Source organism: Heptranchias perlo, chromosome 15 (assembly GCF_035084215.1).
Source record: "Heptranchias perlo isolate sHepPer1 chromosome 15, sHepPer1.hap1, whole genome shotgun sequence".
In the NCBI taxonomy this organism is placed as follows: domain Eukaryota; kingdom Metazoa; phylum Chordata; class Chondrichthyes; order Hexanchiformes; family Hexanchidae; genus Heptranchias; species Heptranchias perlo.
In genome coordinates, this window is record NC_090339.1 from 31,813,790 (window position 1) to 31,840,509 (window position 26,720).

At 40.1% G+C, this 26,720-nt stretch overlaps 1 protein-coding gene and 1 long non-coding RNA gene across 3 annotated transcripts in view; one reads left to right on the forward strand and one right to left on the reverse strand.

The window, feature by feature from the left end:
* Positions 1 to 17,126, reverse strand: part of LOC137332969 (H(+)/Cl(-) exchange transporter 5) — a 112,106-nt gene extending 94,980 nt beyond the window's left edge. The window contains exon 1 of one of the 2 annotated variants that reach the window (XM_067997020.1): positions 16,987 to 17,126. The gene's annotated coding sequence lies outside the window, so the exon portion shown is untranslated. Of the gene's footprint in view, positions 1 to 16,226; positions 16,425 to 16,986 lie in introns of those variants that run through there. The other variant, XM_067997019.1, reaches the window with a different exon arrangement.
* LOC137332970 (uncharacterized) overlaps positions 16,295 to 26,720 on the forward strand; it is a 50,567-nt gene continuing 40,141 nt past the window's right edge. Inside the window, exon 1 of the long non-coding RNA XR_010965769.1 lies at positions 16,295 to 16,573. This is a non-coding gene — a long non-coding RNA (uncharacterized lncRNA). The remainder of the gene's footprint in view (positions 16,574 to 26,720) is intronic.

Below are 26,720 nucleotides of genomic sequence, written 5' to 3' on the forward strand. Positions count from 1 at the left end.
CCATCAGCTGAGGGATGGTAGCATGCTCTTGCACAGCAGCAGGAATCCTTCTCTGGCCATTTTGGAAAAGTAGATGGCCTAGTAGAGGGCACCTCCTCTTCCTCTCTTCAGATCACTTACCTGAACCACAACCCCTGTGGAGCCTTAGAGAATTAAAAAAAAAGGGTCTTTGAGGTGCATCTGCCCCCTTTAATGCATGCTCCTCCCCGTTGATCAGGGCATTCTCTGCATGGCAGTTATCCAGCCCAGCCTAATTAACAAGCCCGATCCAGGAAAACAAGTCTGTGTCATGGTGCGGCAGCCAGAAATTCTGCCCCAATCACCCTCCGGCAGCAAACCTACCCTGGAGGAAAATTCAGTTCTCAGAGCAACTAGGCATTCATAGAATGATACAGCACAGAAGGAGATCATTCGGCCCATCGTGCCTGTGCCAGCATTGTTCCAAATAACTATATTTTATAATTTTATTATTTTGTGCACTTTTTGCTCCCTTTTAGTACATAAATTAATGCATTAGGTCAGGAGCTGATCCGACATTTTGTTAAAACTACCAATTTAGTTACACCAGTTTACACTGGACTTTGATTACATCACCATCTGAAATTGTCTGAAGGATTTCTAGCATATGTGTGTGTGCTTTATCATGCCAATGTATAGACTCTATAAATACACTAAATTAATTCCTTTGGACTCAGAAAACTGTGTACCTGGTTTCCTCCAGTAACATCCACTCTATCACTTAGGTCATTTTTTTTTAAAAAGTGTTTTTATATTAGTGCAGCCAACCAAGGACAATAGCTTCCCTCAGGTGACAAGTGGAAACAATGGCTTCTTTTCACCAATATCATTGCAAATACATTAAAATTTAGGATGATTCCCAATAGCATATTGCAAAATGGTTGTAGAAGACAAAGCAAACAAAGTATGATGACTGGTATTTTGAGGCCTAGCTAATGCTTAACATTGACTGCATACATATATACAGCCACACTCCAGAAAGACCATTAGGGCCATCATATTCACCCCCTCTTAGGAGCTGTGTATTTTGTGTACTATGATACCCTCTGCCTCATGTATTTAATTTGGTGACTGAGGCGACTAAACAGTGGTAAGAGCACTAAGAAAATGTCAACATTTTTCCATCACTCTATAAAAACTACCGCGAGTACAAAACACAATACACAGTAGGTTATCGATCCAACGTTAATTAACCCTGACTAAGAGAATGTTCCACAGATGACATTCCTAAGGTTCAAACAGACCGACAATCATAAGGCCTTTAGTAATCTCCGTTTATATGTACCCTGTAACCTTCAATCCTTTCATAGTCAGGTAATTGCCAGAGTTGTTTTTAAAAGATATTTATAATCCATGCAAAAATTTTGCACATATACAATTAAAAAAGATGTTTTCACTTGTGGGGGAGACCAAAACTACAGGCCATAAATATAAGGTAGTCACTAATAAATCCACTAGGGAATTCAGGAGAAACCTTTTTTTTAAAAAAAAAGTGGAACTCTCTACCACAAGGAGTAGTTGAGGCGAATGGCATAGGTGCATTTAAGGGGAATCTAGATAAACACATGAAGAAGAAAGGAATGGAAGATTATGCTGATAGGGTTAGATGAAGAGAGGTGGGAGAAGGCTCATGTGCAGCATAAACATCGGCGTGGAACAGTTGGGCCGAATAGCCTGTTTCTGTGTGAAGAGCTATGTAGGCTCGCAATTAGATTTTGCCATCAGCATTAAGGATTGAACTCTTCTCTCAAGGGCAGTTCTGGTACTGTCGATGCAGAGTAATTTACTCCATAGGGCTGCCTCTGAGAAAACCACTGTCAAGTAAATGGAGCATCAATCTGCATAGTATTAACTAGCTTCAAGAAAAATCTATTTTACATATCTACTGCTCCATGGTATAGGGGTGGAAATGGAGGGCAAGGATAATAATCTCTTATCTTGTATCAGGCCTGCAAAAATTAATGTTTTTTTTATATTGATGTAAAAGGTAGCAGAGGTTCATGATCTCCAAGTCTTGCACTGTCAATTTTACTATATCAGTGTACAAGCTTTTCTTTGATCAAAGTAAAGTTAGGTCCTGAACACCATTGCAAGCATGAGTTTGTTTCCTTTATAATGACAGTCCATTCATGGCAGGAGTACTATGTGCCTGCCATCAGTGTGTAGAGAGCTTTATATTCACACCTCTAATCTTACATGAGGCATTTTTGTCCATAATGGCTTCTTTCTTTGTCACAGTGCATATGGACTCACTCACAGAGAATGGTCTAGCTTGTTTTCACACGCAATAGCCCCAGAACAGACATGTCTGTGACAGGTATCCAAAGGAGAAGCCAAGCTATTCAGTTCAAATCAAGCATCCTGTAGATTTTGCTTATATGTATGTTTGATTGGCAATTCTGTTAAGGAGATATATATTTAAATTTCCTTTTCTAGCCAAATTTTGAAATGATATCTTTCCCTGCCTTGCTTCAATTGAGTAGCCCAACTGAAGTCATCAGAAAGACTCTATGGAAGGTCAGTAGCAAATCATCACACAAGGTTAAGTCTGAGACCGTGAGCCAGGTCCAATTCGCATTGAAGTTTAGCACAGTAAACAAAATGGTTTATTATTTTCTATCACTCTGAGATGGAATAGTTAAGCCTGTAACTACTGTAAATCTGCAGTGTATTACTGCTACTGGTCATTTATCCATCTGTGTAATAAATTTGTTTGGTAGTTTATAGTCTAAGCCACAAGCTAGTGGGGCGCTTATTCTAGCACTTTGTGAAATCAAGGAAGGTTATTTGAGGGCACATGATATAACCAAATAGGGCAGAATACAGTAATGAGCATTTTCAATTTGACCTCTGGGTTCACAACAAATTCTAGATATTAGACAGGTAAAGGCAGACTCCAGTTCATAGGGAGTGAGGACTTGCCTTGGAGTGTGATCTGAATTGCTGAACCAGAGAAAATTATCTGGAGCAATACCTAAAAACAGAGCACTAATCACACTTCTCTTGAACTTGCACTTAATTTCCTGAAGTCTGATTGGTTCCTAAAGGTACTGAACATAAATTCTCAAGTGTGCGCGCACTCAGCGTGCTGGGACAAATGACTGATTATCTTGACATGTGATAATCAGACTGACGCCTGATCATCCAGTTTGGGTATATAAATAACATAACATTTAAAATACATATTGAATTTTAACTTTTCTCTTTTAATTCTCCCGTAGCACATTTCTTGCCAAAGTGCCTCACATGAGGACTCGGAGTAAGCAGTTAGTGATAAATAATCCTGGTAAGTGGCACTGTACTTGGACATCAAGATGGTTGCCATGATGTGGAGATGCCGGTGATGGACTGGGGTGGACAAATGTAAGGAATCTTACAACACCAGGTTATAGTCCAACAATTTTATTTTAAAATCACAAGCTTTCGGAGATTATCCCCTTCGTCAGGTGAATGAGTGAAAGATTCTCAAATCGCATATCTTATATTAGGCTGGGACAGCATCACACCAATCAAATTGGCCCGTTTGAACAACAACGACACCTTTTGATTGGTGTGATGCTGTCCCAGCCTAATATAAGATATGCGATTTGAGAATCTTTCACTCATTCACCTGACGAAGGGGATAATCTCCGAAAGCTTGTGATTTTAAAATAAAATTGTTGGACTATAACCTGGTGTTGTAAGATTCCTTACATCAAGACGGTTAGCATATCATAAGCTGTCCGTACTGATGACAGAAGCCTGTTGATAGCCGCTGGTAGGAGTTATGTGGGGGCCAGGTATGAGAATATGTGCTCACATATCCAGAGTTTGGTATGTTCTATGATCTGATTACAGAAAGGCAAGTAGGGTGATCCCTCTGCTATCTGATATGGTCTACGGTTCTATGTCCTTTGACACTATCCCTCTTTCCTTCAAAAACATAATCACTCCCTCAACAAAAAACCCACCCTCAAACCTTCTGTCCTCACCAACCACCATTTCAACTCCACCCTCCCTTTCTTCTCTCAGGTCCTTAAATACCCAGCTCCATGCCAAGCTCTCCCGAAACTCCCTGGCTTCTCCCCTTTTCACTGCATTGAAACAGCTCCAGACAAAGTGATGAATGACATCTGCTGTGACTGTGATCACGGTGTATCACTTTGCAAGTTGTTGTCCTCTGCAACTATCCCATGATTTTTGGGCAAGTTTCCCATGCACCCTACGGAATGTCTGCATGGACAGCAGGTGAGGACAGCATGGGTTAATCTTTGATGCCTTGCATGATTGAACTGCCTGTCCAGGCTCACACATGAAGAATGCTCACTTGTGTTGCTAGTATTTGTGGAACTATACCTCAGTATCAGTTAGCGTCTTCAGCAGAGAAGAGAAAACATTTAAAGAATAAATTATACACACTCGTATTTTGAATAATGGAGACATACCATCACTCACATTACACACACTTTTGGTTTAAATTTGCTAGAAGTTCTAAGGAATTAATGTTACTGACTGATACAAAATCAAACTTGCTGAACAAGTCACTGTTGATGCAACCAGCAAAATTGCTCCTTTGCTTCATATGCTCTTCTACAAGTCATCAACACATGCTACATTGTCACTTTAATCAGACGTAAAGTACAACATTCAAAGACCCGTCTGTGGGTATTAGCTACGGTTATAAACTGCGGTGCAACTTCCAGACATAGTTATTAAGTATTTCAAAACAAAAGTTCTTTGTGTGGGGGCTGGATGCAAACGGCAAATCCCCATCAATTCATCCAGCTGCTTTCTCTGCAAGGAAGAGTTCTTTTGTTAACTCCCTGAAAAGCACCAAATCCTGCTAGCTTTCAGCCTCCTTTATAGAGAATGCAAGACAAAGGAGGGAAAAGAGCTCACTGTATATATTCCACATTCCAGTGATGTTTAATACATAATTTTTGCAGTACAGAAGAAGTTCAAAATGTACAACACGCAGATGTGCAGGGTAGGCTGTGTATTGTTTCCACCCTTTGTTTAGAAACTATGAAGAGTGAAGTATATGGAAACACTGGACAAAACATTCCATCTATGTTGTACACTTTCGGTCTAGAATAGTTCGTCATAGACCTCAACCGATGTCTTAAAGAGTGTGTGTAGTTTGGACCCTTTCGTGTTTAATTTTTTTTTTAAAAGTTACACCCGAGATATTTGCCCCTTCAGGTAGCTTTTGTATTAAAATAAACAAAAATAACTGGGGCATGGCACCTAAAATGTCTAGTCCTCCAAAGATCCATGGTTTTCCTGGGCCTCCTACAGACACAGTGAAGAATAACTCACATCTGTCCTGATATGGTTCCCTATAGTGGAAATGGGGTAGGACGGCAGCTGGATAACAAGCCAGAATTTATTTCACTGGCTTAGATCAAAATGAACATTAGCAGGAAATTTTCACTTCTGTGGGTCTGACCTGAAGAGATTTTTTTAAAAATAATTTATTAGGCTGGAGTGTAAACTAGTTCAACTAAACCCCAATATGGAATAGGTAACAAATGAAATACATTTTTTTTAAAAACTAGAGGGAGAAAAGAGAGACAAAGATCGCATAATATGTGTAAAAATAAACTAAGTTGTTCTGAAATTATCATTGTCAGCATATCAAGGACACTGAAAGCATTGGAATATTAACCATCTTTAGAATACAGTATCAGCCACAAGTGAAAATGGAGAAGTTTTGACTTTTCGTGGTGGAAGTGAATTTTGTGTGATCAGTTCCTAAGTCAAAAAGAGTAAATGAAGAAACAGTACAATCTCATTGTCATCACGAGTGTATTTAACATAGATGCAACAAGAGAATTAAAAAAACACTTAAGCGTTTAAGTTTTAGCATTGTAAAATGTGTTTCTTGTGTGATAGTGATATTTTTAGTCATTCCCTCAAATTGCTCCAATCACTACCTCCATCAAGAGAGCTCCAACCACCAGTACTTCCGCCTAGTGTTTTACACCTCAAAATGCCCTCCAGAGGCTGAATCCAAATTTGAAAGTTCCGAATCTATAATTGTACTGCCAGATGGTTTTCACAATTCAAATAGATATAGTACAAAAATTCACATGGACACAACTGCATTTCACTGAAATACTGCTGAAAAGGTGCCTAAAAATTTCACACATCTATTACGCTTCACTGAAATCCTAGTAGCAATGTCAAATATATCACAAATATTATTTTTTGAACAACAATTTGTAAGTGATGTAAAAATACACATACACAACTCCATAAGAATTACTTACGGCTTACTTAGACTTTTGAAACTGAATGTATTTATAGAGAAGGATAGTAACGAAGTAAGGCTGCATTGGGAAGTGAACCAAAAGTGACTCAGAGGGGTAAGTGATGGTACAAATATAGGACCACATTGAAATATTTGGCTGATCCCAATTGGACCTTTTAAAAAAAAATCAGAGTCACAACTTAAATATTTCCTAACCTGTCCTCCTATTTTAGGCAATTCTTGTTTTTGGTATATTGCTGGCACAGCATGGTTATCATATTTGCCTACAGAGCAGGCACTGCATTCCAAAAAAAGCAATTCATTCTATGAAGTGCTGAGATATTGTGACATGATAAAAGGCTCATATAGATTCAAGTATTTCTTTTTGCCCAAAGCACTATCTGCCAAGTTGCTCTAACTGCCAATTACCTGGGCAAAAGGGTGTGTGCATGATCAGCCAAGCACTTCAGGAATGTCCTTTAACAGGTCGCAATACACTGTTTAGCTTACAGCATTTATTATTTTATGTCACAGCCACTCACCCCACTTAAAACATCTTCTAAAGCAGTTTTTAGATTTCCTACCATACTGTGGCGCTTAATCAAAATAAAGTTGCATTTTTGTTCTTTTATAATATAATTTTACAAATGTTTGATCTTCATAGTAGTAATTCAGGTAAAAGGAAAATTGAAGAAAAATGAAAGATATGATCAGTTCACTGCACAGAGAAACAATAAGCAACACAAGGGAGGAGCTAACTGATCTTTTCATAATGATCCAAATATACAGCCAATTAAAAAAGTATGCAACCCATTTGCAGCCAGTCTACTGCTTTGAACTAGAGTATGTTCAGATTGTTTTCATTCTGGTGCTAGTGTCCTAATTTTTAAAATGAACTAAAAGATCAAGGTTGAAATAAAAAGCTAATTTCATACATTACCTCTTAAAAACCACTAAATTGGCCACTCCAGTCTAAATTTGGGTAAGTCATATTATCGAATCTTACAGAAGGTGGCCAAGGGGCAAGAAATAGGTTGCACTTCTAGGCTTACAAGTCACAAAAATCTTAGAATCATAGAATCATTATTACACAGGAGGCCATTTGGCCCATCGAGTCCGTGACGGCTCTCTGCAAGAGCAATCCAGCTAGATGCCACACCCACGCCCTTTTCCCGTAGTCCTGCAATTTTTTTTCCTTCAAGTACTTATCCAATTCCCTTTTGAAAGCCACAATTGAATCCGCCTCCACCACCCTTTCAGGCAGTGCATTCCAGATCATAACCACTCGCTGCGTAAAAAAGTTTTTCCTCATTTCGCCTTTGGCAAAAGAAACAATCACCTTAAATCTGTGTCCTCTGGTTCTCGACCCTTCTGCCAATGGGAACAGCTTCTCTCTATCTACTCTGTCTAGCCCCCTCATGATTTTGAACACTTGTATCAAATCTCCTCTAGGGAGAACAACCCCAGCTTCTCCAGTCTATCCACGTAACAGAAGTCTCTAATCCCTGGAACCATTCTAGTAAATCTTTTCTGCACCCTCTCCAAGACCTTCACATCATTGCTGAAGTGCAGTGCCCAGAATTGGACACAATACTCCAGTTGTGGCCGAACCAGTGTTTTACGAAGGTTCATCATAACCTCCTTACTTTTGTACTCTATGCCTCTATTTATAGAGTCCAGGATCCTGCATGCTTTTTTAACCGTTTTCGACCTGCCCTGCCACCTGTAGCGATTTGTGCACATATATACCCAGGTTTCTATGTTTCTGCACCACCTTTAGAATTATATCCTTTAGTTTATATTGCCTCTCCTCGTTCTTCCTGCCAAAATGTATCACTTCGCACTTCTCTGCGTTAAATTTCATCTGCCATATGTCTGCCCATTCCACCAGCCTATCTATATCCTCTTGAAGTCTATTACTAACCTACTCACTGTTTACTACACTTCCAAGTTTTGTGTCATCTGCAAATTTTGAAATTGTGCCCTATACATCCAAGTCCAAGTCATTAATATAGATTAAGAAAAGCAGTGGTCCTAGTACCGACCCCTGGGGAACATCACTGTATACCTTCCTCCAGTCCGATAAACAAACATTCACCACTGCTCTCTGTTTCCTGTCACTTATCCAATTGAGTATCCATGCTGCCACGGCCCCTTTTATTCCATGGGCTTCAACTTTGCTGACAAGCCTATTATGTGGCACTTTATCAAATGCCTTTTGGAAGTCCATATACACATCAACCCTCTCTGTTACCTCATCAAAAAACTCAATCAGGCCAGTTAAACACGATTTGCCTTTAACAAATCCGTACTGGCTTTCTTTAATTGATCCACACTTGTCCAAGTGACTGTTAATTTTGTCCCAATTATAGTTTCTAAACGTTTTCCCACCACCGAGGTTAAACTGACTGGCCTGTAGTTGCCGGGTTTATCCTTACACCCTTTTTTGAACAAGGGTGTAACATTTGCAATTCTCCAGTCCTCTGGCACCACCCCCGTTATCTAAGGAGGATTAGAAAATTATGGCCAGCACCTCTTCAATTTCCACCCTTACTTCCCTCAGCAACCTAGGATGCATCCCATCCGGACTGGGTGACTTATCTACTCTAAGTACAGCCAGCCTGTCTAGTACCTCCTCTCAATTTTTAGCCCATCCAGTATCTCAACTACCTCTTCTTTTATTGTGACTTTGGCAGCATCTTCTTCCTTGGTAAAGACAGATGCAAGGTACACATTTAGTACCTCAGCCATGCCCTCTGCCACCATGCGTAGATCTTTTTGGTCCCTAATCGGCCCCATCCTCCTCTTACTACCCCTATACTATTTACATACCGATAGAAGATTTTTGGATTCCCTTTTATGTTAGTTGCCAGTCTATTCTCGTATTCTCTCTTTGCCCCTCAATTCCTTTTTCACTTTTCCTCTGAACTTTCTATATTCTGCCTGGTTGTCATTTGTATTATCAACCTGACATGTCATATGCCCCCTTTTTCTGCTTCATCTTACTCTCTATCTCTTTCATCATCCAGGGAGCTCTGGCTTTGGTTGCCTTACCTTTCCCCCTCATGGGAATGTACCTGAACCATCTCCTCTTTAAAGGCCACCCATTGCTCGATTACAGTTTTGCCTGCCAATCTTTGATTCCAATTTACCCGGGCGAGATCTGTTCTCAACCCACTGAAATTGGCCCTCCTCCAATTAAGTATTTTTACTCGAGATTGTTCTTTGTCCTTTTCCATAGCTAATCTAAACCTTATGATACTATGATCACTGTTCCCTAAATGTTCCCCTACCAACACTTACTCCACTTAACCCACCTCATTCCCCAGAACCAGATGCAGCAATGCTTTCTTCCTCATTGGGCCAGAAACTTACTGATCAAGAAAGTTCTCCTGGACACACTTCAAAAATTCTTCCCCCTCTCTGCCCATTACACTATTACCATCCCTGTCTATATTAGGATAACTGAAGTTCTCCATTATCACTACTCTATAGCTCTTGCACCCCTCTGTGATTTCGCTGCAAATTTGCTCCTCTATATCCTTCCCACTAATTGGTGGCCTATAGAATACACCTAGTGTAATGGCACCTCTATTGTTTCTTAACTCTATGTGCAAGTAGACACTAGATTTCATGTTATAGTACCAGCAAAAACTTTCTACGATCTAAATGATTACAGTGGAAACAAAAATTGTATTCTGATCACAGAAGCATTGAATAAGGCCATTCGGCCCATCATGCCCATGCCAGCTCTTTGAAAGAACCATTCCCCTGCTTTCTCTCCCCATAACCCTGCAAATTCTTCTCCTTCTTACCCAATTCCCCCTTGAAAGTTATTATTGAAAATGTTTCTATCACCCTTTCAGGCAGTGCATTCCAGATCATAACAATTAGCTGCGTAAAAATATTTCTCCTCATCTCGCCTCTGGTTCTTTTGTCAATTACCTTAAATCTGTGTCCTCTGGTTATCGAATCATCTGCCACTAGAAACCGTTTCTCCTTGTTTACTCTATCAAAACCGTTCATGATTTTGAACACCTTTATTACATTTCCCCATAAACTTCTCTGCTCTAAGGAGAACACCCCTAGTTTCTCCACATAACTGAAGTCCCTCATCCCTGGTACCATTCTAGTAAATCTCCTCTGCATCCTCTCTAAGGTCTTGACATCCTTTCTAAAGTGTGGTGCCCAGAATTGGACAAAATACCCCAGCTGAGGCCTAACCAGTGATTTTTAATGGTTTAGCAAAACTTCCTTGCTTTTGTTCTATATGCCTATTTATACTCTATGTATTCTATTTGCTCTTCCAGATTCTAGAATACAGAGCACGATTATGAACATTTGACAAAATTGTACCATGGACAGTTTGCAAGTTAGTATTTTCCGCCTCTTCTCCTGAAGATGCGGATGAATGCTGGAGAATAGTTCAGAAGGTGCCAACAGCCTTCCAGTACCACCTCACTATTCAATTATGAGCCTTGACTGTGAGTGTCAGCAGGCTGTTCAACAGCAAGAGCATCATCCAATGCTCATGGATGCACACTTCCTGAAGTAGTCATTGGATGACAATTAAGAGAGTGAGTGCTGGCCAAATGTCTCTTTCCTAACTCAGAAACACAGGCCAACTGTAGTACCACTACCTTAGCTGTTAGTAATTTTGGAATATTGGAAGGCACCTGTTGCAAATAGAACCTTATTCCCTACATAGGAATTGCTAGACAAAAGAAGACCAAGGTCCATCTAGTTCGCCTTCTACCATCCTGGTAGTCGCCTGATACAATGATAATGGAATTGTTGACCAATCATAGCAATCAATCGCTATCAATTAATTTACAGTAGACCCAGAAATGACAAGAAAAAAAGTGGTGGAGCGCTTTGGGAACCACAGGTCAAAAGACACAAATTCTGAAGCATGCTACACTTACCATAAGTCATGTCTCAAAGTACTCGTATACCATATCCCAAAATGTTATTTTCTGAAAGAAATCTATCTAATTTGCATTTGAATGAATCAATACTAACTGCTTCCACCGTCTCCCTCAGGAGTCTGTTCCACAGATTTCCTGCTCGTTCACAGAAATATTGATTTCGCAGATTAGTTTTGAATTTACCCCTTCAAGCGCAGGCCATGTCCTCTGGTCCTACTGTTCTAGACCAGGTGAAATAGCTGGTCACGGTCTACATTACCTAGTCCCTTACAAACAGTAATCATATCACCTCCAAAAAAGTTATCTTCTCTAGTGAGAAGATGCCCAATTTACATAATCAGTCCTCATAATCCAATCCTTCCATCCCCATAATCATTCTGGTTGCTCTCTTCTGTATCCTTTCAAAAGCTGCAATATCCTTTTTGTATTGTGACGACTAGAATTGTATACAGCATTCCAAGTGTGGTCGCACCAATTATTTATGAAGTGGCAGGATTACCTATATTTCGGCTCAACATTGACCTTATAACACACCCCAACATCTGATTTGCTTTAATAAAATGATGGTATATTATTCCTAGCAATGTGTCCCTGTACAAACCAAGTACATTAGCCCTTTCTTCTTGATAATACACTTCCGCATACTTGCCTATGAGTGAATTATTTGCTTAATCCTACTAATGCTATCCTTAAGTTCCTTGTAGATCAGTTAAACTAGAATGCTGTTACAATCTCTCTTTAATAAGTACTCACCCAGAGTGATTACAAGAAATTGTGAACTAACATTTTAATTAATTCAGATGTTAGTTGATTAAAACAGAATTTAACCTTCAGAATTCTGGATTCAGAAACAAAAAGTCTGACACTCAGTAACATGTTTCCTCCATAAGAACCAACATAACCAAACATCAGCTCCTAAGAGCATGACTAGTTTTGCCAAGTTCCCAATTATTGCACAGGGCAGAAGTTAATGACAGTTCATCATTTTTCTTAAAATCATACTCAGTTTTTCTATAGCAGCAAATAAATTGCTTAAACAATTCACACTCAGTTCCCAGGCCTTTATTACACACTGCAAACCCTACCCTATAGATTTTCTAATTCATTCAGAAAGGTGATCAAAAGGAAAAGAGCACTTCTTAGATCACACTGTTGTCTCAAAGTGCCTAGTCGCCCCTCTGCCCCAAAGAATTTCCCACCATATTTTCAAATCACCAAGCAGCTTGCAGAAGACTCATTTTGCCAGGCAGCCCAACCAGAGTGAGCTGCTCTCATGTTGCATAATTCCAGTTTCCCTGCTCCCTGCCCTGTATGCGAATCCTACTGCTGCAATACCATTAAAAAGTTCAGTATTGATGAGATTCAAGCTATGCTCATTACTGAACTTTTCAAACGAGGCAGCATAAATGACAGCCCACTCCTCTCAGGTCAGACTTCCTGCATAGATTGACTCTTTTCTAGATTAGAAGGCTAAGAAAGCAGGTTTTCAATGAATCACTTTCTCATAAATGTTTTTGTATATAAATAGGATATATATTTTTGTATATTTATATATAAGCAGATCTGCTGTGGCATTGCTCATGACAAGTCAAATAATATGCACTTTTATAAAGATAGCAGTGTTACACCATGTAATGCACACTATCATTCTGCTGGTAAGGTGAAGTTGTGTTCCTTTAAGGTGATAAAATGATTGTTATTAAGTGCAGCAGTTTCAGGTCAGTTTAATTGTTGTTTGATGAGGGAACTGCAAAAATTAGAAAATGTCCATTTTGACCAGGCTCCTGGTCAAAAGCACACAGCATTGATTGATTAGCTTTAAAAAGATTGTTTTGGGAGAGTCTAAGGCCTTGACATAAATATGTTAATAAAGATATTAAAAGACAATTCAATAATTAAATCTATTTTTTAAGCATTTTGATGAGCTTGCTTGGTTAGCCTTCTTCTTTTTAACAAATTAATATGAGTGAATGCCAATAAACTTGATTAGATTCCAATCAACTAGAAGAAATTTGCTTGAGATGGGATAAACTTGTATGTGACCAATCAACTACAAGAAATTTGAGCAAATTAATAAATTTGACAATGATTAGTGTTATGGAGAAATGTAGCACTAAAATGTTATAGAAAATATAACAAAATCACGCACTATAGGTACCGTTTTTATTATATTAAATAGCAAATCAAGTGTGGCATTAGTCCAGTGTATCAGAGAATATACTTTTTTATATAATAAAAGGGATGTCATGTCATTTTCTCTCAACATATTATAAAGGGCCACTAATATATGGTGATTGTCAAATTTCATTTTGTTAGATCGTATTCAATCTTTTCCAGTGTTTTGGTTATCAATTTCCACGACTAGCCATTATTCTGTGAAAAACAATAAAGTAACCTTAATTATACTCCTTTAGTATATACCTAGTTTTATCTCCTATTTTTTTAAAGCTCAGTACATACAGCAAGATGGTAGGCAATATATTATCAGGCTGGAGGTTAGTATCTTTTTTTTTAAAATCAGCACTCAGCAGTGAAAAAGTCATGGGGTTTAGCAGCACTGAATGGTTCCAGTCTTTGCTAACAGTTTGAGAAATAGGGTTTGGTATAAATGGGTTGGGATCCTACAGTTTGGTAATACTGTAGGGAGGAGAGAAAGAGAAGGGAGGGTAGATTAAAATTTCCATCTCAAACAGTTTTGCCTAAAAAAGGTTCTAAAATTATCTTCTTTTCCCCCTTAATTAATTAGAATTTTGATCTCAACATAGAACCAAAGCATAGCTGCCCAGGATTGGCCATTGTCCTTGAAAAACTTTCAGAAATTAATTCCAGTTTGTTTGTTTTGGGAAAAATAATGCTCAGAAATCATTTCATAGCATGAGGAAAGATGCAGGTAAATAGAATATTTCTTCAACTAAAATATTCTATTAACAACCATTGATTGCAAATTCTAATGGTCTTCGAATTCCAACATAAAGCTCATATGATGGTTTCTCTGTAATGTAGCTCTCTTTGACTTATGATTTCTTCGAACTAAGGATTAAGCACTGGATAACATAAGAAACTTTACCTGAAATTCAGCTTGTCTGAAATCTCTTGGAAAAACAGAAATATAAATTCTTACACATCACAAGGAGATCTACCTTTCCAATTGTACTAGAGAACCCTACTGATGCATGTATTGAGGCGTATAGAGTACAGGAGCAAAAAGGTAGTGATAAATTTGTACAACCCACTGAGTGGTCCTTGGCTTCAGTATGCACTTCAGGAGCAATGGTTACACCACAGTTAGAGTACTATGTCCAATTGTGGGCACCCGATTTTAGGGAGGACATTACAGCCTTAGAAAGTGGGAGTGGGACTAATTAGATAGCTCTTTCAAAGAGCCGGCACAGGCATGATGGGTGGAAAGGGCTCCTTCAGTGCTATAAGATTCTAAGTGTACGACGTTGATTTGTGGTAAGCTTCATGGACAATATGAGTTTGATGAAAGCAGAGAGTGTGAGTGTGTGTGTGTGTGTGTGTGTGTGTGTGTGTGTGGGGTTAGATACAGGAGAAAAAAAACAGAAAGATGGCATGAGGGAATGGTCGAGAAGAGAATAGTAACAACGAATCTGAATCAAGATCTGAATCAAGGGAATAGAAGAGGGGTAAAGGTAATGTTGAGGATGGCCTGGATTTTGAAGAGGTCTATAAGTTTCTCAGCTTCCTCACCTCCCTACATTGGTTTCATTATCCTCCACTCTCTAACCTTGCTTGACCTGAAAAATTCAAATTGGTCCCATGACCCATATGCAACCATATGTAATAAAAAAAAACAAGTAAACCCAAGAATGGACAAAATCCAACAATTCTCTGTGCTCATCTCCATTAGACTGCAGTTCTAGCACATAGCCAGAAATTAAAATAATATTCAAAACAAAGTGACTTTTGACAGCACAGCCGGTCCTGCATCACGCAATTAATACTGCATGATTTAGGGTTTGGGTTTAGGGGTTTGTGTAGATTTTTAGTGATTGAGCAGTACACCTGCAGTTACCACTACATCGCCGCAATTGTCACCAGATGCATCAGACTCAAAATTGAGTTTAAATTCCCCCCCCTCTCCAATATCACCCCTTGTACTACTGAAAGCACTCATTCAACTTGATATCTATCATGCCTACTTGGTAATACTGAAAGGTGGGCCTTTCAATCTTCCCAGGTGGGCATTGTTTATGTATCAGCAGGCTATTCAACCCAGTAGGAAATCAAAACCAAAACTAATCCTGTCCTCACCAAGGATCCACACAAATGTGCTTTCTAGCTGGGGTATCTAGACCAAGAACAGGAACCCTGTGTTTTTCCTTCCCAGGGGCATCAAGACCCGAGCTGAGATCAACTGAGCTAGCACAGTTCAAAAATCAAACTTGCGACTTTCCAATCTGGATGGCTCAGTAGCACACATGCAGCGCACAAAGCCATGTATTTACCTACTGAGCAAAGTTCTTCCAAAGGGAGTTCATTAATGTATTACAAATCAATTGTAAAATTGCTGAAAAATAACTTGGAACAAAATGATCTCTTAAACCTCATGTTAACGTCATCAATTATACTAAGCACACAGAGTCACTGCCCTCTGAAACAGAATCTTATCGCTGAACAAAATGCCCACGTAAAATTAAAAATCACATGATAAAACTTGCGCAAGTTACTTCAAGGACTGTATAAACTGCTCAAATAATACTCCAAAATATCCATGAGTTCTGTTCCTACAGGAGGACGTTGTACTCCACAAGTTCCGGAGTTGAATAAAAATTTAATTTAGAAGTTATAGGAAATACTGTAGCTCGAAGTAAAGAGGACAAACCTGGAACAGTTTAACTTACTCACTACTCTTACATACAACAAAAACTAAACCTGCTGCAGATACAGCGGATTATGCCAACCAAATGCAGAAAAAGCTCAGACTCGACCATTGACGAGTCTGGAGATAAACCAGTTCAACAAAATAAAGGAGGGACGAACAGGACCCCGGCAGGCGGCTAGAAACAAACAAGTGAATCACCCACCTGACAGCTGGAGCCTCCGCACCTGTCCTCGTCCGCCCCGGCTCTATCCCAAGACCAGGCCGGGGCTGTGCTCAATGCCCCGCGCTCAGCAACATCAACACGAGAGACTAATCGGCCGGGCTCTGACCCGCACTGCGGCCCGGTCACCGCTCGCTGCCCAACGACTCAGCCCCTCCGCCGGGTTAAAGCACAGACACATCACAACCCCGCTACCGCGGCAACTGACCCGGAAGTGATAGCGGGCTCAGCGTCACCATAGATACTCGGCCTAGTACATACGAACAAATACGAACATACGAATTAAGTACAGGGAGAGGCAGCTGAGGACATTATCTGCACAAAATAAGGTATTCAGGAGACAGTATGTATAAAGGGTTAACGACTCTCTGATTTTATAAACACACATACATCGCCCCAGGAGATCCAGAACCCGGAATACATTTTTTGATATTTACTGAGGGGCCCTTTGCAGCATTTTAATTTAGCAAAGTTATTGAAGCAATATAGCACTGACTGAAATATAAAAGCCCTCACAGATATATTTATCTACCAAAACAAGTTATAAAACATGTTCAAGATGCAAAAATTGTTCTTTGCTCCCCATATTATATTCCCAGTTATTTACATTTCATTCTATTCCTTTACCGAGCCTGTATATGCTTAAGATCCAAGTACTTGATCTGTATATTCCTCCCTCTTCAAAAAAATCCATCTTTTCCTCGGTTATTTACACTTATAAAAGATATTTTTGTTCCCTTACTTCCCACGGTAAATTCGTAGTTCTTGCCGAAACTGCAATTGGCATAGATAGCAATGCCAAGGTGACTTTTTTCAATATTAAGTTTCCAATGACCAGCAGCTGTACAGGCGGTCCTTCACTGTCGTCAGTCAGTTGATCCCAGACTATAATGTAGGAAATCAGTATAAAAGTACCTCAAACACATGCATGCCAACCTGGAAAACTAAAAGCTGATCATTAGCTTCAAAAATCTGATGACTCATTAACAGCCCTTGTGAAAACAAGTAGTTACATAGCTTTTGTAACTTAAACAGTAGGTATAACAAAAACTTGCATTTATATAGCACCTTTAAAGTAGTAAAACATCCCAAAGTGCTTCACAGGAGTGACCAAACAACATTTGACACCGAGTCACATAAGGAGACATTAGGACAGGTGACCAGTCCTATGTGTGGTGTGGTTCCACAGAAGCAGGGTCAAATTAAAAATTGCATAATACAGCTCTCTTTCATTCACGTGCATATACACAAAGATTTGTCCACAACTGCCAGAAATACCAAGCCTTTTTTGTGGGGAAGACTTTATGGGCTATTTCTAACAATAACATTTTATGGGTAGCTTTAGTGATTTTATTTTTCCATATAGATGTAATCTGTTATGTTATAAATCTTATTTTTGGCTTTATACATTGACCTGAATGAAGAAAGAAAATGGCTGATAAAAAGTGTGCAAAAAATTGTTTGAGTAATTTGGTTGGTTTGTGTTAAATAAGTACACGAGGGAGAAAGGAATAGAAGGATATGGTGATCGGGTGAGGTGAAGTAAGGTGGGAGAAGGCTCGTATGGAGCATAAACACTGGTGTTTCTGTGCTGTAAATACTGTTACTCCCTGATTTGTGAATGGTAGATTTGAAGAAATTGAGGGTTTTTTTGAATCGTGTTCTGCTAGTTACTCCATCCTCATTAGTAGATTTCACTATTTTTGATTCATTTACATTTAGTCATTTGGATTTTTGATTGGTAATTTAAATAAGCGATAATTTGAGCAAATTACAGCATTTTTGCCCTATAGCTGTGTGAAACATTGTAGGAGAGAAATGTATGAAGGCAACATGAATTAGATACAGGGAGGGGAAAATCAGGGACTTTGCTAAAGTTTAGAATTCCTTAGTCAATAGCACAGACATCATCAGTATTAACATAAATCCCCACCTTTGTGTATAACAGGAGCATTTTTCTTGGCGACTCAAGGGGACCCTAGCGTTGGGGAAATGAATGGAGAAATCATCATCAGCAACAGGCTGATGATCGTACTGAGATAACAGAAGCAACTTTCAAAATTTTGGCTTCACTTCTGTGCAACTGCAGACATACAGTGACAAAAGATGCACTTATCTTTTAAATGGAGGGGATTAAGTAGCTTAAGAGTTTATGATTTAAAGTGTTTTTTCTCCATTGGTTCTTGGGATGTTGGTGACACTGGCAAGGCTGCATCTATTGCCTGTCCTTAGTTGCCTTTAGAAGGTCACATGCCCTCTTCTTGAGGTAGCAATTGTTCGCTAGGCCACTTCAGAGGGCATACTCCTGAAAATTAGAAAAGAGGCCTTTACTAGAAAGTCATTGTGCACCTCCTGGTAATAATCTGAGAGCAGCATTGACAGTGGACTGGCCCATGGCATCCACCACACCCTCTCAGGTAGAAGTTGCATGACCTGTAGGGGACCAACCATAAAGTTGTAGGGCTAGAAATTCGGCTATGTAGCAGCCGTTGTGTCGGCGCTGCACAGCCTCCCGAAGTTCCAAAATGGTGACCGGAAAACGTGCGCGCACGCTTCTAGCGTGACATGCGCCAGACGGCATCTTGGTAAGGAGTTTCGAGCACATGCAGATAATGAACGCTGGCAGCATGTAAAGTAAGGAGAATATGCGGTAGATCAGTGTGCAACGCTAATTTAAAGGCATAGACACCATTTTGACACTTAATGCTCCACTCAACATATTGTCTAAACCACGAACACCTGAACATGTCTTAGATGGCCTGGAGGACAGCCACACCAGCGCTATTTAAAGGGACCTTGCAGGATTTACAGGTTAGTTGATGGATTATTGCTTTTGGCTGCTGATGTATTTGTACCAGTTTTTGGAGGTCTCCTATACTTGAATAGCAGGACGAGGGGACACAGCCTAACATTTAGAGCCAGGACTTGCAGGAGTGAAGTTAGGAAACGCTTCTACACGCAAAGGGTAGAAATTCAGAACGCTCTTCTGCAAACGGTAGAATTGTTAATTTTAAATCTGAGATTGATAGATTTCTGTGAACCAAGGCTGTTAAGGGATATGGAGCTATGGTGGGTATATGGAGTTAGGTCATAGATCAACTATGATCTCATTGAATTTCAGAACAGTCCATCCTGTAAATCCTGCATAGTCCCTTTAAATAGTGCTGGTGGGCGGTCTTCCAGGCCATCTAGCGTTGAGTGGAGCGTTAATGCCACTAACACTTGCTGCTTCCTGTTATACGCCACCTTCTCCTGCAAGAAAGCGAGAAGTGTATTGGTGAGTATCTTGCAGGATGTGTCTGGGTGATGTGCCAGTCATGGTTGACGTGTGACCTGAGCTTGCAACAGTGGTAATGGGTGAGGGTGAGAGGAAGCCTCTGATTGGAAGAGCTGAGTACTGATTAAAAGAGTTTGTTGGTAGGTGAGTGATGAGGAGTGTAGTGCATGGGAGCAGTGGATGGGGCTAGTGGCGCAGTTGGTAGGAGATGCCACTTGACCTCACTCACCTTGACCACTCGTGTCAAAGCATTGAACCACTTCCTGCACTGTATCCATGTTCAAGGTGCTATGCACCTAGCATTGACTGCGTCTCCCACTGCCTTGTGAGTATATGTCTGGAGGGCCTCTTGCCCCCCCCCCCCCCCCCCCCCACACACCTCCCGCTTTCTGTTCCCCCTCTTGCACCAAGGCCTCTGGTGCATCAGCAGAGAACCTTGGTGCACACTCTCTTGCAGGCCTGGTACAAACTCAGATCGGCAGATTGGTGAGGTCAGGTGCGCAGATTGGAGGATGAGAGATTTAGTAGTGCGCAACCTTTATTTAGTGTTTTAACATAACTCAACAGTTTGTAAACATAGGGACAGGACCTGCATCTGTGTTTTAAGTGTGCGATGTCTGATCTCTGTTCAAACTCCATGTAGACCCGTATCTTGTATTTTGCAAATAAGAGGTGCAAGCAAATCACACGATATTCTGCCCCCCCCCCCCACTTTGCTGGTGAAAAGTGCAAATCTGGTGCAAATATCGTAGCTAGGCCTCCATGCTGTGCTTTTATCAGGTAAGTGACCAGGCAGCACGAATGTCTCATGCTGCCTGCTTCGGAATCACAAGGCGCAGGTTAATCACGCACCGTGACGCCCGTGCCTGGATTCGGGCGTTAACCAATTTAACCGCCATGGAATTTTACAACTCAGGAAGTGGTCCGTTGTATTTGTGTTGGCTTTCATACTCAAACATCAGTGAAAATGGTAATAAAAGGGGTGGTTACCATCATAGACGAGCACACACCATCAAAGAGCAACACTCAGTTGATTTGATTTTCCTCCCCTCCACTTCTGAAGGCACTGATTCATAACGAGTCCCACCCGTGTTGAATTAGTTGATCTCAGCCAGTGTAGTAGTTGAGGTACTAAAAGTGGCTGTCGAGATAGGAAGGGGGGGGGGGGAGAAATCAGGGCCACATCTGATGGTCATCCAGTGGGGCACTGGCAGGGTCCAGTACCCTGCTAAAATGACTATTTTTCATGAGCAAACCAAGACAGTGAGAGTGCTGGCAGATGGAAAGCACCACAGCAGAGCATGATCCAGATGTCCACACATTCTCCAGCAGGAATTACTTTATGGTAATAAGGAGCAGGAATCTTAATTGATTGGCACTAAAGCCAATTGTAGCACCAAATGTTGTCCTAACCACAATCAACTAACTCAGCACATAACAAAGATAAAACCTGGGATCCTCTGATCTGCATAGCCAGTACTGCAGTAACAATGCCTAAAGATCAGATTTTACTTGTACGTGTTGTGATAAAGTCCATGTTACGTTGTTTGATTCTGGGATAGACTGTCCTTTGCACTGTTCAACAAATAACCCAAATTTACTCAGTGGGATAAGCCATCGGACTGACTCCTTGGTTAGGTTCATCCAACAAAGGGCGGAGCTCACAGATCACAGGTCGGGAAATCGTGAGCCCGCAGCCCCCAATCTTATGTCCATTAATTTAAATGGATAAAAAATCAGAGGATGTGACCCCGCGATTTCTCAGCCGGTGCTCCTTGCGAGTGTCTCTCCTTGCCTGGAGTGCCCGATTGTGGAATCAGCCCTTATAGGTCGGTCCACTGGCCAGTTTAATGATTGGCAGATTTGTCAACAGTCATTTATTTTGACAGACATTCCAATTCCCTTCTCAGTCATTTAACTAGCATTACAACAGAGACAACATCTGAACTCTGCACATATGTTACTGCCATGTACCATCATTTAGGCCTGCTACATCTCAGTGTTGTAGTGGCATTAGTTATATTTGTATTGAAAACAAAACCATGTTCAGAATGCTCTAATCTTTATACATCAATTAAAAAAATAAAACTATCTTCATCTGAAGTGACACACAAAACTATTTATGCACTTACCATTGCCTCGGAGTCATCCTTTGCTCCTGTGCTTTATGGTTTAAATGTGCGAGTCAGAGGCCAATTGGAAACAAACATTTAATGTAGATTATATCTGCTGCCACCTCAAAGTCTCATTCTAGCAACATCATAAATTAAGTGCAAGCCGCAGCCCAATGTATTGACCACAAAATTAGTGGTCACAGAAAACAGCCACTATGACTGGCTTGGACAGACTGATCTTTGGTTTTCGGCTTTCTCATTTTGATTATTCCCCACATCCTTCCAATTTGTCTACTTTCCTGCTGACGGTGCTGACTCTTGTTGGGTTACGGTTCCAGAGCCACTGGCAGCCCTCTGGTACCTCACCACAATGCAGCAGTTCTTCATGCAAGTCTGGACAGTAAATGTCAGAGGCTATTTGTTTGGAGGGAGCATCACAACTGCACCCTATATTTCCCTCATCTGATGTCTGCACATGCATACTTTCCAAGGTGGTTGTCGATAGTGATCAGAAGTAAGCTTCTTGGCTTGATTTTTCCCCTTTCTAGCCGAGGGTCAATGAGGCCAATTGTAGCACCGCAGCTGCTACCGTATCTGGGATCAGCAAACTCACACAGAACAAGAACCAAACTTGACACCCTCTGTTCTGTATAGTTCATTACCACACCAAGGAGTACATTTACCTATTTGACCATCAGCTTTCTAACCTTAAATGGCCAATTTGGGCAAAAATAGTTGAAAAATGTAACTATACTTGAAACATATTTTCCAGTTGGTACTTTAAGTGCATATAAATACATACAAGAACAACTGGAGTGTTGGCATAAATACATCCCTCACATACAGGGAGCACACCAGACTGAGACTGTTATACTCAGTATGTTGACAAAAACCCAATAGTTAGTATATAGCTTTCAATCTATAAAGGAACATAACCCTCAAACTGTTGAAGAGGAACCATTTAACGGTCAGTTTTTCCTTCTTTGCCGAACACAAGAATGCAAAATCTATGGAGACACAAAATCTTCAGTCTGGGTGACAAATAGCAGATATCACACAAGTCACAATGAGACACCTTGGAGTTAATTTTAACTCTCCCCTCCCCACACCCCCCACCACTGCCTGGTGGAAACTAGGCAAAGGTGGGGGGGGGTGGTGATGGAGCAGGGGCCTTACTCACTCCTTTCCTGTCCCGATCTGACTGACCACAATTTTAAATTGCAGGCGGCAAGGATACCCACCCCAAGCCAGCTGGGGCCTCTAAATATGCGGATCGGGCACCAATGACTTAATCGGGGCCTCATCTGCTATATTAACCTGGGGAGCAGTGGTGGCTTCCCTGTCAGGCAAAGCCTGCTCGGAGCAGCAGCCAGGGCCGGAAGACACTCAGCTAGGTAAGTTTTTCCTTTTTTTTTAAAGTTTTCTTGTAAGTCAGAAGGAGCAGGTATGCTCCTCCGGACCCCCGGAGTCAATACTGGGCCACCCCTGCCATGGGCTTACCACCTCTCTTCCCCACTTTCCCGACCGGGAATCCCCTCGTGAAACACTTACCTTGGACAGTTCAAGCAGGGCCCTAGTGGCAGCCTCCTGCAACCTAATTTTAACAGCCGGGCAGCTGCTTCTCAACGACCTCCCGTCCCTTTTGGTCGAGAAGTCGGCAAGTGGCATGTTAATGAGGCTTGGCCATTAAAACCACTTTTAAAGCTACTGTGTGCAGCATGATTTGCTGCCCGAATACCAGTTTTGCACTAAATGGTTTTGGAGTAGATCAGAGTGACAACAAATAACTGACTACGATAAATTAATTGTCCATATAATACATTGTGCATTACATAACACACCCAGTTATAAAACAGTATCCCCTAAATCACTGAGCAACGCCAAGAGAGATCAGCTGGTACCCAAGAAAACAAAACGGTCTCCATCCTACAGACATTTGTCAAACTTCAGAAACAACAGCACATGATCACACAATGACTCACTGGATAAATACATCACCTGGTGTGCTACTGAACTATATGGACTAGGAAGGTTACAGGATCGAACCCTGTTCTGTGCCTAGGAAACAGTAAGGCCTCAGTGCATGGCAAGGGAGGGGAAATCTCAGCCCGAGTTTCTACTCATGATAACCATCCAGTAACCCCTGCTGGAAAGTGCATGGGTTTGTGGATTTCACAAGGACAGGGTCAAGTTTGGTTGTAACGTTTCCCATAGTGAAATATTGACACTGTCTAGGCTCACATGTATACTACTAGGGTAGTCTGCATATGAAGAATATAGTTCTAAATAAAAATGTAACTGCAATACCCCCTGAAAAACTCCTCCTGAGGCTGTATTATCTCCAATTCATGTACTGAAGGTTCATAATACAACTAGTAGCAGATTGCCACCTAGTGGTTTACATGAAGTTCTGCCATAGACTCAATTTGGGGAGGGAGTTATATAGGAGGATGATTTCAAATGTTCACTATATTAAAATCATAAATTAGTTTACACCTGTGTATACTTTTTTTTATAAATAGCGAACAGTGGAAATTATCCACCATTAAAGTAATTGATAGTGGGCAAGGAGTTACATTCAGCAGTGGTTCTCAAATGATTTTGGACCAGAACCACCAAAGTTGTTACAGCCTCGAGCCCATTTATCTATGGATATTAGTACTGGTAAGTGTACAAAAACAACTGTCTGCAGAACTTACATTGTGAAAGTCTCTCTTTCCTCCACTTACCACTGCAGAGTCAAATTGAAGTGAGTACTTTAGTCCAGGTGAGGCCTAGAGTTAGTGAATTTAACAAAGAGGTATATTTTGAAGGATTATAACTGACAGAAGTGAATAATGTGGACAAACCTTTGGGGAAATAGTGTCAGGGGATTGCAACAAACCTTCTAAATGGGCAACGGTTTTGAGTTCAAAAAGCTAGTAAAGATGTCAGTGATAGCTCAGCTTTCACACATTAAAATGAGGCTGAGCTATTGTGGTATTTTCACAGGGTGTTTTAGTACTTGGTTTATTATTCTCAAGTTCATGTTAAAAATTTTGTATGGCTTGGTCAGAGCAAGCTAGCATATCATAATCCTCTTCCTTTTGGTCAAACCTAGACTTCCAGTCCCCTTCTGGAGGTGGGGTGGCCTGAGTAGCCGTTTCTGTAGGCAGGCCTATCTGAGAAAGCTGGGCAAGAGGCCTGGTTAGACAATAGCATTTGTAAATATATCCTTTTATGAATAAATAGTTTGGAAAATTACAACATGCATTTTGAAAGAAGATCATAATCAATAGTGTCTGACACAGGAGAACAATTTTGCAAGATTTTATTTTATTGATACATATGAAACATCCACACATGAAACTGCTTAATAGAGGTCTTCTACTAGAGATTTTGCAAAATAGGTGTTTAAGATTCCATGGGGCAGATTATGCATGTATGTCATTTGCTATATATTCACAATGTTCCTTTCTCTCACTCCTATGGAGGTATAGATTTGGATATGCCTTAAGCTTTGCTTCAAGAGGATCTTTCTAAAATTTCCTTATGAAAAAAAAAATCACAAAACTAAGTATAAAATACACAAATTTGCATACTAAAGATTTAATTTGGTTAAATTGTCACTACATGCAGTCAAATGTTGGAAGAGACATACTTTAAATAATACTCTTGTAGTGTTACTTTCAGGCGCTTCTGCCTAAGCTCTAAATCTTGTGAGGGATGATGTTCACTTTGCTGATTTTGTCATCAAGATGCCTCACTTTATGACATTAAATTTCCTTTGTTAAAATACCTCAAATTAGCTGAAGATACAATTTTCTCTGTTTCTGTACTTTGCTATAATGTTAATAGTCCCAATTCAATTTAATTCGCCAAAGTTACGCCACAGCTTTAATTGCCACGCAAATCCTGTTTTTATGACTTCTACGGCAGGGGCAGAGCAAAACTGAATTTAAATGGATGGAAAATTTTCCAACCAGCGGTTCTGATGAGCGCTGCTCCTCACCAGGAGTACCCGACTGGGGAATCAGCCTTTTATTCTAAAATAAACTTCCCAGTGAAGACACTGTAATGGAATAGCTGTCAGGCATTGGGGCATTTTTGTACAGGAGTGGATTTATGTTGTGATACTAGCCCTCTTGAGCCAGTATGATCAGGCTCCAAATCTCCATTCCCTGTCGAAAGACTTTGTACAATTGACTACTTAAATATATGAAAGAATAACATGATTGAAATAATTATGAGAAATTTAAAACAAGGGACATAAACATACTTTATAATTATCAAGTAAATCTATAAAGATTCCAAGTCTGCCTATTCAAATGAATGATTCAGTCTATTCCATATCACAGAAAAAGGCACAGGTCTGGGTTTTTAAGAATAAGACATGGGTAAATCTCACATTGACATTAGCAGTACTGCTGATATTTGTCATTGTTCAACTTCATAAAGACTAATTTTCTATTGAGGTGCATTCAAACTTTAAACATAATTCACACTGAATCATGATATATACAATATAAAGCAATTTAATCAGGTGCTTATATAAAATAGGAGATATTACAAGTGCATGTAAATATTCTTAAGCTAAATATCACACAAAAATTAAATCAATTTGAATTACATTTGACTCATGAATTTACAGTTACCTGTATAATGAAGAGGCAGAGACTCATGGTCTCTAATCTGGAAGCAGACTCATCTATATTGAATGTTGTCAACATCACCTAACAATTTACTATTTTATCACCAGAATTCCAAATATCTACAGTTTTTTTTGCTTTTAAAAGCTAAAGAAAGAAAAAAAATGTTAGGATTACAAACATATCCAAACATTTATCACTAATCAAATTGGGTTCTGTTATGTATAATAAAAAAATAAATTATTCACAGTTTTTATATATTTTTCAATTAAAAGTCTAAAATTTTCTAGTAGATTCCAAAATCACTGCAGTGCACTCTCCTGCTGGATGCTGTGCTATTCACAGCTTTGATTTGGTAAAGGCTTCATCTACTTTGGTTTTGTGTGAAGATTAAGCTTCATGATTCAGTGCTGTAGAACAGGAGCACAAGTGTAAGGTATTGCATCCTCATCAATGC